Source organism: Culex quinquefasciatus, chromosome 1 (genome assembly GCF_015732765.1).
Source record: "Culex quinquefasciatus strain JHB chromosome 1, VPISU_Cqui_1.0_pri_paternal, whole genome shotgun sequence".
Lineage (NCBI taxonomy): Eukaryota > Metazoa > Arthropoda > Insecta > Diptera > Culicidae > Culex > Culex quinquefasciatus.
Genome location: NC_051861.1, coordinates 122,008,868 through 122,026,524, shown reverse-complemented (window position 1 = coordinate 122,026,524; position 17,657 = coordinate 122,008,868). Strand labels below are relative to the sequence as shown.

Below are 17,657 nucleotides of genomic sequence, written 5' to 3'. Positions count from 1 at the left end.
TTACGCGTTCCCAATTCCCACCCCGGACTCGACTTCATCAAATTTTAAATCACTGATCCCGGATGGCAAACATTGCACTATATTGCGCCCGAAACAAAGACTGCTTCCGAAGCCGCCGCCATTATGGCACATGTTTTCACACGCTCGCATCTGGTGCAGCGCGCTCTTCATGCATCACCCCCCGTTTGATTTAGCGCCATGTCAAACCACTAAACTCACGCCACAGTTGAACCACTAATCGCACCCCCTCATCGCACCGATTTATGGCTCTTCACGAAACGCGTAGCGTGTTCCTGTAGCGATGCACACAGCAGATGCAATTTCGGCAGCCCCCGAAATCTATTCTCGTCCGGGGAACCATTCGATGTATCCAGGCGGTCAAATTGGGACGGGATGAGAGCACTCCCGAGGGGGGGGAGGGACTCTCTTCTATAGATTATTGTAGGTTATGTGTTTCAACGAGCTGCGGTGAAATCAAACCCGATGTTGGTCGAAACCGAGGGTGTGGGTTGTTCGAGTCTGAAAAGAGGAAAGGAAAATGGTCATTATTTTGAGGTTATGCTGGTTTGCCGCATGAATATTTGATTGCGACAAACGATGATGAAATTAGCAATAAACCAATTTGCATTGGCAGGCATAATAACTCTGCGATTTGTGATGGAAAGTCGTGTTTTATTGTGCTACTTTGTTGCTATAAAATGCTAGATTATTGTTTTTGAATTTCAAACAACGTTTTAAAGCTTTTATCCACTGCTTTAGTATTCTAAATCCCTCAAAAATTTCCCTATCCAAAGTTGAGTAGCCTTATCAAATCCAACATTGCTGGGCCAGAACCAAGGCATATAGATTAGAAAAGGTAAGGCGGGATTTCCAGCTGTCAAAAAATAGTTAGCGCGAAACCCGGATTTTATATTTTACAATTTTCCGGGCAAATTCACCAGATTTTTTTCTGTTGGTTTGTTTAGCATGCCAAACTGAATAAAAAACGCTTTTAGTTAAATTTTATGTCTCGAAAACATGTTTTATGTTTTCAAATTATTTTTTGGTGCATTTCAATTTAACATGTTAACAATGCTAAAGAAAAAAATATGATATTTGACCGGAAATGGTTAGAGAGAGTCTGTTTGTCTGTGTAAGGAAGAAGTTCGTCGTTCGGCCGGTCCTCGATAATTTTCATTTTCGGCGTGTTTTCAGTGGATTTATTAGTTTCCGTTGTGACGAAACTATTAAAACTGACTTACAGAAGAGAAATTCAATGAAATCTAGTGCAAATTGTAGAGGGTTTTTAAGATTTTCATCAATTTAATGCAATTTTTTCTTCTTCCTGTTTGTTTTGTTATTGTGCTTCGTGTAGCTTTCCTTGGCATATTTCGGTTAAACGTCAGTTTTGCTGCGTGGGCAAGTCTGGGCTCTCACGACACTCACCTCTCTCTCGGAAATATGAGTGCTTGTTTTGATTGTGGTACAGTAGAATTAGAATTTTGTCAACGGTTTTCTGGGAACTAAGGCAGTTTTATCTAGATTTATTTAATTTTTCTCTTGTTTTGACAAGGTTTAAATTATCGTCTGCCTGTGTGGATCAATCGGACCGCGCACTGGACTCACAATCCAGAGGTTGCCGGTTCGAATCCCGGGGCGGACGCAAAAAATTCTAAGTGTAAATATAGGTATTCGGTGCCCTCTCCCCGTGCCCATACCTTCACACTTAGGAGACCCGGGAGGCGGAGTCTTGTCGCAAAAAGAACGATACACGCCTGTGGATCCGTTGACGAAACCGCAAGGTTTAAGAGGGCCACATTATAAGGTGTTACGTCGATTCCGTTTTAAATTATCGTCCGCGTTGTATTCGGGAGTTTTCGGGATATTTAAGATTGCGCTTCCTAGCAAAAGTGAACATATTTCGGTCGTTTCGCGTCGTAGTTTAAGCTGTTTCGTTATATGATGGCATATTGTAAATTTGCGTCGCGTACGGAAAATTACGCTGTCGAGCATAACATCTAGGCGAAGAAACGACGCTGGATTTACATTTTTTAATTGGACCTGGACATCATCACCGTAGGAGAAAAGGAGAAGGAAAGAAAATAGTGGCAGCTGCTTCGAAAATTTGGTGAGATCAGTCCATATCGACATTTTGAAAACTGATATATTTTTACTTGCCACTTATTAAATACGCGCTGATCCCTGTTTTGCCTGATGGGATTGGAAGTTTAAAGATAGATCGAGGACCCGTCTGGTTCTTGCTTTATCTTTAGGCGGGGTCAGACAATGCCCAGTGACCTCGGAATTGGACCGCAAGGAGCTCTGTCATTCTGAAATGGGTCACTGGAAGCAGCGCGAGGGCTAACACCACCTAATACCCGGGACTGAGATAAGCTGTATCAGCATAACCAAGTCTGATACAAACTATGCTTTCCCATAATTTCGCTGCCGGCCAGCGGGTATTGGATTGGACCACACACACACACACATATTTGACCGGAAATGGTTAAATTTTCATTCTTATGAAAATCTTCACAGCTGGAAATCCTGTCATACCTTATCTAATCTACATACTTTGAGTCAGAGCGGAGTCCCAAATCATAAACGCCCGTTCCAAACCACTCAGTTTTTTTTGTCAAAACCGAATCTACTCAAAAATGAGTAAATGGGGCCTCTGTCAGATTCGAGTGAATTTCATCCAGAGTTTAACAAAAAAAAAATGGGTGATATTCACCAAGATCTGAGTGAAATTCACTCAAATCTGGCAGATGCTCCGATAACTCATTTCTGGGTAGGTTCGCTATTGACGAAAACTGATGATTTTGAACGTGCGTGTAGTTTGACCATATTTTGACATCTGTCAGTTTCGATGCCAAGATACACGCACGTTCAAAATTACTCAGTTTTTGTCAAAAACGAGCTTACTCAGAAATGAGTAAATAGGGCATCTCTCAAAACAAATTGTCATTGCATTCTGAGTAAATTCACCACAATCCGAATTGTGCGTAAGTGTTTTGAAATTTTGACGTAATCACTTTCATGCTTCAAAATGTTTGGCGTCTGTGATTAAACGTTTAGTTTGACTACACGTTAAAAAATAAACAATTTTTTATGCGAATTTCAATTAAAGCTTTATCCCTGATGTAATAATTCTCATTTTTGATGAATTTATTCTGTTTGCTCACGACATACGAGCAAAAAACCTTCGGAATTTCCCGCTCTACACTCTCAAACATAACGGTTCACTTTTTCCACCCATTTACCCAACCACCGAGAGGAATGTGCCCATGTTGAGCACATTCCCCGCTCAAATTGGAAGTATCCAAGCTTTTTTGTCGCGTTTTCTCTCCCACCCTGCCCTGGACCATGACCATTCGAGGGACCCCTCGGCTCGGAAAAGTGACACATTTTTTGATGCTGAATTCTTGTATCGCGCTCACCACCCAGTACGTGTTTTGCTGACGGCGATATGGTTAGATGGGGCTCAGCCAACAACAAAAAAAATATTCCACTCACTCGCATAAATCATGAAAGCTTGCCCCAGAGATGGAGCTCGCTTTTGTGGTGCAACTCGACATGTGCCACCTGGGAGTGAGGGATTAATTTTTGAGGCTCGGCTTGATTTGGTTTGCACGTTTTATGCAGGGACACGCTAAAATGAATTCGGTCAAAATAACAAACTTTTATTAAAGCTCCAATCTTGCTTTGAATCTCCAACGCATCATTTATTCTCGGCTTGTGCAAACACGACCGCTCTATAAATAGAGCTCGGAGTAGATAAAATTTGCATTCCAACATGTTCATCCCGGGAGCTTCCAGCATAAGCTGCGCTCACACAGTTGCAAGTCCTGGCGGCAGCAGTGCAACACAGCCGTTTTGTGTGCCGGAGAACCACAAGAACTCTTGAAAGGAAATTTACTCAACATCCTGGAGAAGGGTGTCCCAGCTGGCAAATCGCAATTTAACAACATTTCTGGAGCGGGAGCTGCAGAAAAATGACATTGTTTGAATAGCACGGGAAGGCTAGAGTTGACTATTTTCTAAAATCTAAATAAAATTTAAAATTGAAATTGGGTTATTCTTAGCACTTATTGATTCCAATTAACTGTGTAGATTGACAGTTCAAATGAATAATGTACACGCACAATAAATTTCATCCAAATTTGATTTGAATTCAGTCACTCAAATTTCTGATTCTCCGTGCACGACAAAAAAATCCAAACCTATTCCGTTTGTTAAACATACCGAGCAGCACCCCTATAACCCATCGCACGGTGGGTGAAGTGCCAACATGGAAACCAGATAAGCCAGGCCGCAACTCTTGCGAGGGGTAAAGGACCTCCCCTCTTCAGTCCGGGAAAGTGCCATACACTCTAAACTGCATGCCAGAAATTGCTTGCGCGCTCTCAAGGACCGCTGCGACTTCCGCTTCCACCGGGAAGGAAACGAGAACTTCTGGCAACACTGCCAGCAACAACTGCAGAAAAAAGAACAAAAGAAAGATGTGTTTTCACGACAAGAAAATGTACCACGTAAATTTACATGCAAACTTGTGTAATCTGCTCCCAATTAAATGCGCAATTTTACTGCCTATAATCGTTGGTTTTTCTCGATTTTGTTTTTTTCGCAAAGTATTTTTTTTTTCTAAAGCGCGAGTAAAAAGCACACTGTTTATTGCCATCCAAGTTGGCGTCACACTGTGCTTTCCAGACCGTTGAACGCACAGCAGGCCATGCACTTTGCACGGAACGTCATCGTCCACCTGGCTTACTTTGTTTGTGTACTTGGGATTTCCACTCCAGTTGGTTCAATTTGGGTGCGCTACGGATTGACTGTTTAAATATTGACAGTAATCCTTGACCGAATGACCTATTTTTTGTTTCGACATCTGACATCTGACAGCTTATTCAAGGTCAGCAAAATTCACTCAATTTTGAGTAATTTTCACTCAGACGTTCTTAAATTAATCTAGTACAAATTACTCAAAATTGAGAGAAAAAAATCTAAACTAATTCATTACAAAAAGCATTTTGACTAAATTTGAGTAAAAATAACCCAAAGTCGACTGTTTTAGCGTGTTTTAAAAAATAACAACAAAAAAATCAAACTCAAATCCCCACCGTAACTTGCTTAAGTTATTGAAAACAACAAATCAATCCGTGTGGCAGTGTGCCCAGAATCCCAATAAATCCAGGTGTGACAGAATGTAAACACAATTTAGACACGCAAAAACGCAGATATTTAGTTGTTTTCCGCGAACCCAGCAGGCCTGAGTGTGTGTGTGTTGATGACGATCCATTTCCATGGTGATTGATGGTCACCATGTCACAAGAGTTCACATTGCCCTTTTTTGCGCTCTCGCTCGTTCGGCTGAGTTTAGCATTTTTATTCACAGCTAAAGCTGTCATGTTGTGGGCAACGCCAACACCGACGCCTGCTGGGATGGAATTAGCCGCATAGATGAGCTCTAGGGGAAACAATGTTTTGAGCGATTGATTGGGGGATTTGGAGCGGAATTAAGAGATCCGGAAATGAAATTGTTTTGTCAAATTAGTGTAGAAAATACTTGGATTAAAATTGTATAAGTAAGAAATGAGTTGAACTGATTTACCGTGTAGCTGAGAAATGTCAAATTGCATTTTTTTTAAGATTTACGAAAACAATCCCAAACTAAATGTCATAATCCTCGTTTGCGTAAAACGACATCAAATATCATGTTTTCGGTGCGGGACTGACACGGAAAAGTTACCCCTTTCTAGGCTCCCAGCAACAAAACAATGATTATGTTTCCCACGTGCCGCCAACAATGAAAGCTTTTTTTGGAAATATAATCACTTCCATAATGTCTGAGGACGCGCGTGTATACACTCTATTCGAGCATGGAAAACCACCAAATGAAAATGAACCCCACACAAAAAGGGTGTAATAAACACGCGTTTTACCCCTTCTCCCTTTTTTGTGTAACCTGGCAACTGGTTAGGCGTGGCCTTCGTAAGCAAATTCAGGGTCGTTAAAGGAAAAGGTTGTTTGAGTAAAAGGGAACCTGTGATTTATAACGTCTCTATTTAGAAAAGCAAAACTTTTACACAAGGTTTTATGTAATTAAGTTGTCAAATCACATGAGGCTCAGACTAATAAACGCAAACGTGAAATAACGCACTTTAACGTGTACCGTTTGACGTTTCGCTGTCAAATTTGACAAGTGAAGATTAGTTAAGCAGCTTGCTGCAGTATTCCTCTTTTATAACCAACATTAAACGTAACATAATTTCGTCAGTTTATTACTTATGCAAATTTCGACCTTCAAAAGCGCCACTCCTGCCCGCACACACAAAGATAATAATTTTCATTCACCGTGTCTAATAGATTAGCATGTAGCCCCCGACATCAAAAGAAGTAATTGACTTTCCTGCCCTTCCCCGTCCCTGTCAACAAACGCCCAAAAACGCTCCCATTCATGACGACCTGGACCGTGGCTTTTGGGCACGTCCCTTGTGTCGTCATACGCAAAACGTGCACGTGCAGACTCCCTATGAAAGCATTTCCTCTGAAAGGAGCAGCTACTTGTCGTCCTTTTGGAACCATGTTTATTTGCCTTGGGTGCCCACGTCTCGCCCAGCTGATCGACGTCCTCCCTTTTGGACGAATGAAGAAACTACAGCTGTCAAAGTCTTCACAATAAGGTTCGAAATTTATAGAACTTAAGTGAAAAAAGTTGAGCGTGTACGTTTGACAGGTAGAATCTTTTTTTACGAGAAATAGTGTTCTAACCTCAGATTTAACCACCTTGCCAGTTGTGTGACCTCCAAGACGTGGATGAAATTGTGGGGACTAAAATTTGGCTATGAGAGTAGTCGGATTAGAGGGGGATTCTTTGCGGTACACCCCCTAATGACGGGGCTATACGAGATGTTATCAGGGTTGATATATATTCGTCCTGCAGAAACGGCGCACACAACGAGAGTGGACGTGACGTCAGTCGTCGAGACGAATTCAGTGCGGTCTGTCCAAAGGGAATCGATTCTTCAAAAGTTGTAAAGTTTAAGTGAGTTTACTTTATTATTTTGGGTTTTATTTGTGTTTTACGCGCTCATTCAAAATTACTCTTTTCAGAGTAGTTTTAACACTTTTTTAGAAGAAACCTAAACTACTCAAGAGTGAAAAATATTTAAACGTGTACATTGCTTTGACGTTTCGTTACACGTTAAACTACAATTGCATAAAAGTTTCGGAACTTCTCAAATTCCATTTCAAAACAAACGAATAAAATCAACCCAAACTTGTCGCCGCAAATGTCAAGCAATTCAAAAACACAGACAAAAGAAAAACTTTGCATTCCATCTACCAACCAAAATGCACCGCCAAAATGTCCCATTTGCATGCGAAAACACGTTTGTTCGGCGGGAAAAGTCTCTCACATTTGACGTCGAAGGCGGAGTTCGGCGCACCAAATTTGTCTTTGATTGTTTCGCCACTTCCAGCTTGATTTGGGGCAAAGTTTTCCGCCGAGACAAGCCGGTGATGATACTTTTCAGCTGAGCTGATATCAGAATATTTTGCAAATTTGCACGTGCCTCACCGCACCCACGTACGGTTCTAAGGGCGAGAATCGACGAGTGTAGAACACACCGAAATGACAAACTTTTGCCAGAGTGTGTATATGCGTTACATGTACGATTATTTGCTGAGGGCGAGAATATCGTATATATGCTCCAAATTGAATTATAAATAATAAATAATCCATGTTTTCAGCGGAAGGTGAACTCGTGAAACTTTTACGTGCTGTTGCATGTTCGTTTAGATGTGTAATTTGATTTAAAATCAATCGTCGAGAATGTTTTTTTTAAGTTGAATAAAAATATCGCTAAGTGGCCTTAGCGGTGTAGTTTGACATTTACACGGTTAGTCAGAATTTTTTATTATACTAAAGTTATGCATAATTTTAACGTTTGTAACTGCATTTGTTTTGACATTTCAATTTGTGCTTGAAATTACAGCAACTTATGAATACATTTGACATTTTTTAAACATTTGTATGACATTTACACGGTTAGATAGTCGTGAACAAGTATTAAATCTTAACATACTCATTAAAAATAATGAAATCAGTATTTAATCCCAAAAATTGGTTATTTCTAATCATCGTGTGATTTGACAGTTAATTTTCCGTAAAAATAAAAAGCAATTTAAGAATCTCGAATCAGCGTGCACATCTGACAGTTTATGACGGGTGAAAGCAGTGCAGCCAGCCGCTGAAATTCTCCCACGTCAAACCGGACGGAGAATTTAGATTGCTTAATTTGTCTAGCCTCCTCGGGCTAATGTCAACAAAGCTTGTCCGGCTCGACTTTCGTCCAACAAAAGCCCTAGAATAAAGGGACAACTCCGGTCAGATAACATCGGCTGGACAAACGCCAGAGCGCTGTGTCGTTTTCGTTAAATGACCACTTGTTGCTTTTTGGGGGGTGGACACTGAAAAAAATCACCGATTTGTGTTTAAGTTGACTTTTGTGTCAAACCTTTAAAATCTCAATAAACTTTTGAAAGTAAAAATATATTTTTTTGTTTTTTGACAAGTGCAACCCCGGAAGCAATTCAGCAGGCTCACTTCCGGCCAATAATCACGTTTATAGGTATTAACAGAGTAGTGACATCAAACGGAGGGGTTGTAAAACCCATCAGAACGATGATCCTGATGATGGTGTGGCGAAGTTGTTGTAACAGGAAGCAAAGCTTTTACGAGTTCAAGGGTGACCAAGTACAACATCACTCTGAAAGGGTGCTTTAATCTACTTAATGACCAAGATGGTGATGGAAATGGTGATGACCATCTCATATCTACGACTTCTCATCTCATTGACGTGTACCGCGCGCTAAGAGGATTAATTTGTTGATGTTTGTCGATTCGCCTTGACCGGAGGGCATCCCGTTCAAGGTTATCTACAAGTTCGGAGATGTTTTCCTTTTTGCGACGTGGAAAGTGGCAGAAACAAAGTGTACATAAGCCTAATCCTAATCCGACATTAACGAGAAAAGTTCAAGTTCTGCCAAGTCTTGCGAATCTCAGCAACTTGTAGTGTTCTTCCCAAAGTATCAAGTTGAAGAGCTTTTTTTTCGGCCAGAAAAGTCAATTTTCTCGATGACAGCTGTCGGCTCACTTGTCGAGTAGATGCTCTTCTCTCCATCCTTCTGCTTCTCCTTCAAAACGTGCATGATGGACGGATGTGGGACGAGCATCACCGTTCCACTGTCAAGTGAAAGTGGCAGACTGTCGACATGTGTGGCTTCTGTTATGATGGACTGTCTGCCGTTATGATGCTGAAAAGTTTTGCCTTTTTGCCTCGAAGTTTGATGATAAAATTTCAAGTGCTTAGTTAACAAACAAAATGGAAATGTTTTCTGGCAACACGGGTGGGGTTTTGACAGATAACACGTTAAATTTATTTTTACAAAATTCGACAAAACTGTTTTCTGGCAACAATAGAGGAGAAAATCGTGACGTCAGAAATGAACTCAAATCACTCAAAGTTGATTTTGTGAGTGACTTTAAAGGTAAGAACAAGATTGTCCGTCAGACCTGGACGCAAACGCAAAATTTTGCGCCTGTCATCATAGCCTGCCAGTCATCGACCATTGAACAAAGTAACCCCTGTAGATTGTTCGACTGACAGTTGTTGGAAAAATCGAACTGGCACAGCGTTCTGCGTTCACCACTGCGTCGAACGGACAATCTTGTTCTTAGCTTAACGGTTTGGCCTAGTTTGACAGCTACATTGTCCTAAGATTTCTGTGGGAGAGAAAAGGAGGCGAATACTTTATGAAAATAATACTTGTCAAAATTCCTAGCCTCAAAATTTTATCGCGAGTTGCTTTTCTCCTCTATAACGCTTTCTGACATTATACACGATTGAGCAAAATTAATCAAAACATAAACAAAACTAAAAATTTTCATAAGAAATAAGTTTCAAGTAGCTCTCAAGCCTGATTAATATGGTGCAATTATGGAATTCAACAAAGAACGAGATAACCTCAAAGTAAAACAGAATAAAACAAATCTTCCCGCCTACTGTGCCTTCGTCCAATCCCCGGATGTCCCACGCAGCGCCCATCAAAGTAGGCATGCCTACCTCCCCTGTGGGTCTTACCTGTTGACAAACCGCGCCCCTACCCCACAAAACATTAGGAAAACAAAGCCTACTTTGACGTTTATTTCCCCTCTGCTGTAGTCTGTCACTCCAGCAATGCCATCCACCGCAAAAATAGCATTCCTCGGCGCGTGTCTCGAGGAGGAAAAGGGAAGTTATTAATGCCTTCCGCAATCGAGCAACCGAGTTTCCTTTCCGGAACGCGAGCGATACACAAGGACCGATTTTACTACACAATGTTATCTGGCACTTTATGGCTTCTTTATCGCATAATCCGGCGTCCTTGTGCAGGTCCGGAAGGTGGAAAAACGGTGCCATTGAAGGAAACCTGTTCATTCTTTACATTCCTGAGCGATTGTTTGACGGATTACGAAAAGCGATAGCTGTCAGTTTTGACGTGAGACGTTAGCCATAATGGCGACCGCCATAATAATCTGACAGCTATCGTGTACACACTAATTCAAGGATAGTAACAAAACTTCCAAACTTGCACAATCCTCCTGGCAGACAGTTTCACGAGCATGAAAAATGGCTCCAGACATGAAAAATTACCACTCCCATCAAGTCGACGAGGGCGCGCCAAAGCGCGCCGTTACTTGACTCCCGAAAAGGGAAGAAAAATTACCCAAAAAACTCCGATAGCACACTCAATTTGTACTCAACAGTTTTATTGCATGATTTACGGCGCCCGACGACTCTGCCGACGAGAGTTCATCTGTTTTTCGCGACGACGACGCAAAATTGCGAATATGCACCATAACTCATCGTTCCGTTATATTTCAACGCAGGCCTGAATTTTGCACCGGGAAATTCACATTTCGACAGCTGGACCCGGAATTGAAACAAAGGCAGTAAAAGTCACGGGACGTGGATGTTAATTTGATTGGGGAAGTTCGCTCCCAAATGGTGCTCACGGATTTAATTAAACCGAAATGAATTTTGTCGTTTTGCAGTTTTAAATTGATGAAAATTTTATGTCAAGCTGAAAGCGCTGTCTAGTTGACACGATTTCTAGAAATGCAAACTGCATTGTTTCGAACTATTTTTTATAAGATTTATACTTTGTCAATTAAGCGTGTACAATGTGACAGCTTGCCAGCACGCAAAATCCACATAACACAGATCTGTGTAAAATTTGACACAGATTGCCCAAAACCGGGAATACACAGAATCTGTGTAAAAGCCTTGTACCCAGATGTGTGTTCAGCCGTTGTCTGTCAAATCTGTGTAATTTTGGTTAAGCAAACTGTGTAAAATTTTACCCAGATCTGTGTGTTCCTCAGTGCGTTCCGTTTGAATTCCGTTTAGAATTCCGCTTGAGCGAAAAAAGTTCGATTCGAATTCTAAACAGTGTTCGTTTTAGATTCTAAACCGCATTCCGTTTCAAACGCAACAACCGGTTCCGTTTGAGTTTTCGCCGCAAATCGGTTCAAGTGGAATTCAAACGGAATCGAAATGGAATGGACGGGTTGCTTTTGACAGCTGCTTCTTCTTCTTATTTTTTTCTTTCTGGTTTTCTTTTTGTTTTGGTTGAATCCAAATTAATTGGAATTCAACCAAAAATGTTGAATAATCTAGATTTTCTTATTATAAAACTGTTTTATTTATTTTTAGTTATTTACATCAATCGTTGAATGAAACGCGTCCCAACCCCGATTCCCCTTATTTTAATTATTATTACTTTAACAGTGTGGTAAATCTATATCCCTCGGCCCGGTCGACACTTCGGATCCCCGGCAACGTTTGGCCTGCGCCGCCACCACAGTCACTTCCGGTTCCAGCTGCTCCTTTACCACCTCCTTGTTATGCGCCGTTCGTTGTATGGCCTTTGTAGCAGCGACCTTTACACCTAGTGACCGCAGCCTCAGGGTTGCGTTTTTTCCCCTTTTGGGCGGCGGCCGCCGGTTCTGTTTCCGGGGTTTCTTTCGGTGAGGCAACTGCAGCAACTTCCAGAGCATCCACGATCACTTATGCTTCCCGCCGTATTTTCCGTAACTTCTGTTTCTTTTTTGCTGCCGGCACTTTAAGCCGCGCAGTTCCGCGGCGGTTACAGAAGGGCTGTTCCGGTGGCCTCTGCAGTGATATTTTTAAACACCGGCGGAGACTTAGAGGAGGAGGTGCCGTTTTTTGTTTTTCACCGCGACGGTACAAAATTTGTCGCTTCTCACGCAACATCACAAATCTCGCGCAAACTGTGAAACGACTTTAGCGAAAAAATCCAGGATCGAACACGTTTGACGTTTCACTCACACACTGAAAGAAAAACCGCTTCGGCGAAATCTGGCGAGATGTCATCGAGGTTCCGCTGTACACCAGCAGGTGTCGCCAATGTGCAAAATTGGTTAAGGGAGCGTTCTTTTATTACGTAACGCAGTTAGGGGGGGGAGGGGGTGTCGGTGTCTGTTACGAAATGTTACGAAAATTGGGGGGGGGGTGTGCTGAAAAATTCTGTTACGTAACGGAAAATTTTCATATAAGCACTCATAAAAATTTGCAAAAAGACCTTGCGTTACGCGTTACAGGGGGTAGGGGGGATGGCTCATCTGTTACGATTTGTTACAAAGGGGGGGGGAGGGGGGTCAAAAATCCCAAATTTTGCGTTACGTAATAAAAGAACGCTCCCTAAACGGAATCGAAACGGAGTCCAACCGGAGATTCCGTTTAGAAAATTTCGAAGCAATTTTCGAAGCGGAATTCGAAGCGGAATGAACCCGTCATGCGGAAAACGGTTTGATTGGGGTTCATTGATGCACAGAATCTGGGTAGAATACATCATTGTTTTATAGAAAACTTCATTTTATATCATTTAATAATTAAAAAAAAGTTAAATTGTTAACGTAAGTTTGAAGATTCTTGTATATACATTCTAAACTCGATTCGCGACCCAAATATTTGAACGCACCGCAGTGTCAGTTTGCTCGTGCTGCTTCCGGAACACTTCGACCGGAACCGGCTTGAAGGCGGAATGTTTGTCCACATGTTTTAGACTGGAATAAATCCGGATACACGTTCCGCCTGGTTGAACAGGCTGCCAGGTTGGTTCCGCAGCAGGCGAGACTGTCGCTTCCGCGTTGACATCAGATGCTTGAAATGGGTCTTCTAGGAGCAGGATCACGTGTCTTTTTCATATCCCCGACACGTTTATGGCCGGAATGTAAAAAATCTGGAAGATAAATCCATTTAAACAAAATTATAATAAATAATCAAGAGATCGAAAAACTTACCAAGTTCTCGGAACATGAAAGACGCCATCTTAGCAGCGTCACTGTTTTACACAGATTTGAAAGGAAAGCTGAATGAAAATCTGTGTATATTTTTACACAGATCTGTGTAATAAAATTACCCAGATTTGACAGCTGGAACTGTTCAGAAATCTGTGTAATTGGGTCCTAAAATGAAGCTTAGATTACTGGTATTATTGTTAACAGCGATAAAGCTTATTTTTTGAGTACAATGACCCTTTGTACAACTACAAAGAGTTTAAAATGGATTTTTAAATCAATTTTGAAAAATTAACCTTGCGGTCCTTCTTGACAGAAAAGCTCCTACTTGACAGCTCGTTCCAAGGGGACCATAGTTGATCCATCAAAAAAATGTTGTCTTGTCAAAAAAAGTGCATTAAAATGAAAAAAAAGTGATCAGAAATGGTTTTTAATCGTGTTTTTTACCGATGTACATAAAATTTTACATAGGGCTTTAGTACCCAATTTTTTTACACAGATCCTTGCACAGATCTGTGTTATGTGGATTTTGCGTGAGAGTTGCCAGTTAGATTTTTGATATTCATAATTTTTACACCCTCATTGAGAATCACTATTTTTTGTTAAAACCAAACCAAACTTAAAAATGAGTAAGTAGTGCAAATGTTAGATTTGGGTAATATACACTCAAATTTAAAAACAAATTAATACTCATTGAGTGTGTAGAGAAGTTGGTTGCTTCTTTCAAAATGGCAATATAAACAATGAAACAACAAAGCCTTCGAGCAAGGTAACGGTAAATTGGTTGTTTTGAAACATAAATAAATAAATACAGTGATGATCGCTTTTCCTTATGTGATAAGAAAAACTGCTCGAAGCTTAAAAAGCAACAATTTATTCCCCCATCCTTAAACTGGTCACGCTCTGCCGAACATTTCCCGGGGCATCGTCAATGTATCGACCTGAAACGGAATCAACAGGTCAAGCAATCGTTTGTCTGATTCAACACAGTAAAAATTTAAAAAAAATCTTTGCAAAATCTGTTTCCAAAATCCCCGTGCTTAAAAAAACGTAACGCCTGACGCCATCTTGTGTTTCGAAACGTCAAATCTGACAGCTGTGTGCCCAGCTACGCAAATCAAATGTCCCACGGGAAAAAGCAAACCTGCTTCAGAATCAAAATCAAAACCAAGATCAGAACGGAAAATCGATCCCAAATCTGAATTTCATGATTCCGGTCCCGAAGACGCATATTTATTACGACGATCTGTGGAACGAGCACGAACGGGGGGGGGGGGGGGGGCGTATGAGTCCGCCGGATATCCGACGGTGTCCCAAGACGGAATTCTCTCCACCGTTGAACTTTGGCCGGATTGCTTTCACCGAGCACGAAGCCACCGCCACCGCCACCACTGGAATGAATAATATTTTTCCGATTCCGAGCGGGATTTTTCCCTTTGTGCCATTTTTTTTTTGCGCCGGCAGGATGCGGGCATCCTTGAGCGGATGTGGTGGAATTTGATCCGTTTAACGGGGCAGACTTTTGTTGTGCAGTAGTAGTTCGTAGAAGTTCGCAGAAACCGCGCAGACCGTGTTTGAACGGATGGAAATTTATTGAGACGCGTTGAAGCGAAGGATTTCCTACTTGGGTGCAGTTTGGGATCGTTGAACCGGAAAAGAGCAAGTTAAATTTGGGGACGCGTCTTAAAGTGGTGCTATAAAACCACTCAGTTTCTGTCGAAGCCGAATAAAGTCAGGAATGAGTTGTGAGTCCCTACACGCACTCTCAAAAGTACTCAGTTTTCCTCAAAACTAAACCTACTCAGAAATAATTAAGTTGGAATTATGTTTGATTTGAGTAAATTTCTTACGAAATTCGACAAAAATTGAGTTTAATCCACCGAGATCTCGTTAAAATATGAAAGACGCCCGATTTACTCATTTCTAGGTGGATTCGGTTTAAACAAAAACTGAGTAATTTTCATCTAGAATTTTAATAAAAAGCACCGAAGCACTTGTAAAATTAACACATAAATAAAAGAAAATCAATCTTCAAAAACTCACACAAAATTCGGTTTTGAAGAAATCTAAGTAAAAATTACTTTGAAAAGAGGTTTTTTTAAATGAGTGTGTAGCTTGTCAAATTGACAGAATTACTGTCAAAATGACAGACACTTCGTGTGGTTGACGCCCTAAATTTCGTAACATTGACAAAATCGACCATTATCTCACCAAAAAACCACAAAATCTCAAGTTCAATTTTACACCCATTACCACCGCCGTGAGGACGACCTCGCTGACTTAAGACCCCCGGCACGCCCATGAATCATCAATAATCAGCTTTATATTGGATCCCTCATCGGCACGAAATTCGAGAACCTCCTTGACCGCGCGTCGGCCGGAATGATGCGAAAATAGCTTACGATTTATGATGTTGGCCCGACTCAATTCGCATAAGCTGCTGGTGGGCAACATCGAAGTGGAAGTGGAAATCGATGCCCGGCGATTTCCATGGTTTTACTTATCCGAGGGAGCGATCTCGAAGCACCCCCCCAACGGGGATAAAATTTAGTGGTAACGGGCTGTGAAATAAATTGCCTACATCGAGGCCGGATCGGATTTTATTAACTTTTTTCGGCGCGGAAACTTTGTGAAAGGGTTGCCTTCGATTGATATCAAAAATGGATTCGATTTTGAATAAATTAGGTTGCTCAAAGAAAGACAAAGTGAGTGGGACCAACTTAGCGTGTAGATCTTTACAGTAGCAGTGCTGCCAATAACACTTTATTTTTAAAGAAAACACTACAAGTTAATTTACAAAAAAAAATATTTCTATTATTGAATTCAGAGTTAAGTTCACCCAAATGTGACAAATGTCTCATTTACTCATTTCTGAGTAACTTCAGTTTTGTTAAAATCTGGATGCAAATTTACAATGAACAAAATACATAATCGTAACACTTCAAATTAATTTTGACAAATAAAATCCGCTCCACTTCCGCAGAACGGGTGCCCCCAATTAAGTCAAAGCGACCCCACCATTAGTAAAGTTTTGTGTAGTGTGCATTTACGGCGGGGAAACCAGCACCAGGCAATTAAACCGATTAAGTTTTGTTTGATCCTACCATGTTGGTCGGATATGGCACACCGACGGCACTTGATATGTGCGTATGTGTATAAACATTTTGCTTCGGCTTCGGTGAACTTTCCAAATTAACCGAAACCATCACCGAGAGGTGGAAAAGTTTTACCGGTGAAAATCGTTATGGTTTCGCTTTGCGAAGTATGCCTTTTTGTTTTTTTTCCTCTTGTAATTAAAAAACAAAATTTTAAAAATGGCAACACTGGTTAAAATTGACAGTTATGCACTGAACTCTACACACACATTCAAAAACAGTCAGATTTTGTTAAAACCGATGACGTTAAAACCGTATTTATTAATGAATTAATTTTTGGTGGAAAGGTCAGATTTCGGGGATTTTTTCTCAGAATTTATCAATTTACCGAAATTTGACATTTGTCCCAGCTCCTTTTTGCTGAACTGGCTACTAAAATTTGTTTTATGTTTCAAAACAGAAGTTCGGGTTCGAGGAATTCGAAAACGTCAAAAACGTGACAGCTGTAAGCACTCTAAATTAAAGTTGGTCAAACTCATCTAAATATAGGACAAAAAGACGGACCGCTGGTACCTAATTCTAACCGCGTAAACTTAATTGAATCGACTGTCAAAAGGGAACATTCCACGTCGTCAAATTAGCCCCAAATTCCCGAAAAAAAATGGTGCCAATGTGAGTGACATTTCTTCTGCTCCCTTAACGTCACCCGCAAAACAACGCCCAACCATCCGGAAAAAGGACACGACATGGTTATTTCCTAGCCGTTTTCTTTAATTTCGAAACATCCCCTTCAGCGCGCACGGACCGAGGGACGACAAAGTTAGTCATTTCAACGCTGGACGGGACCGTTTTTGCTCCAGTTACGAATTTTCACACGACAGCCGGAAAATCCTCAACTCTTTCGCACACACAAAAAGTGTCCCGAGTAACGCCAACTTTGACCCCCTAACCTCAACCATGGCCTGCTGCGACGACAAGGTTTCATTGTTTTCCGGCACTGAAAAGCAGCCGTTATCGCACTACCAACTATTCAAGGCCAACTCTTCGGTGGTCCAAGGTGGCGCTTTAGGATTTTAAAGCTGGGACTTTGGCCGCAGCAGCGTGCCATGACTTTAAAGTGGCCCGACGACGACGACGCAGCCGAGAACTTGCTCAACTCTCATGCATAAATGATGCCACTGGGAAGCTACTGCTACCACCACCGGTTGGCTACACTT

The 17,657-nt window shown here is 41.3% G+C and overlaps 1 protein-coding gene across 6 annotated transcripts in view; it reads right to left on the bottom strand.

Moving 5' to 3' along the window:
* The window catches only part of LOC6043387 (otoferlin), a 75,625-nt gene that overhangs the window by 32,886 nt on the left and 25,082 nt on the right, over window positions 1–17,657 (bottom strand). Inside the window, exon 3 of one of the 6 annotated variants that reach the window (XM_038248069.1) lies at window positions 220–519. The exons of the other annotated variants lie outside the window; for them this stretch is intronic. The gene's annotated coding sequence lies outside the window, so the exon portion shown is untranslated. The remainder of the gene's footprint in view (window positions 1–219; window positions 520–17,657) is intronic. 6 annotated transcript variants of the gene reach the window in all.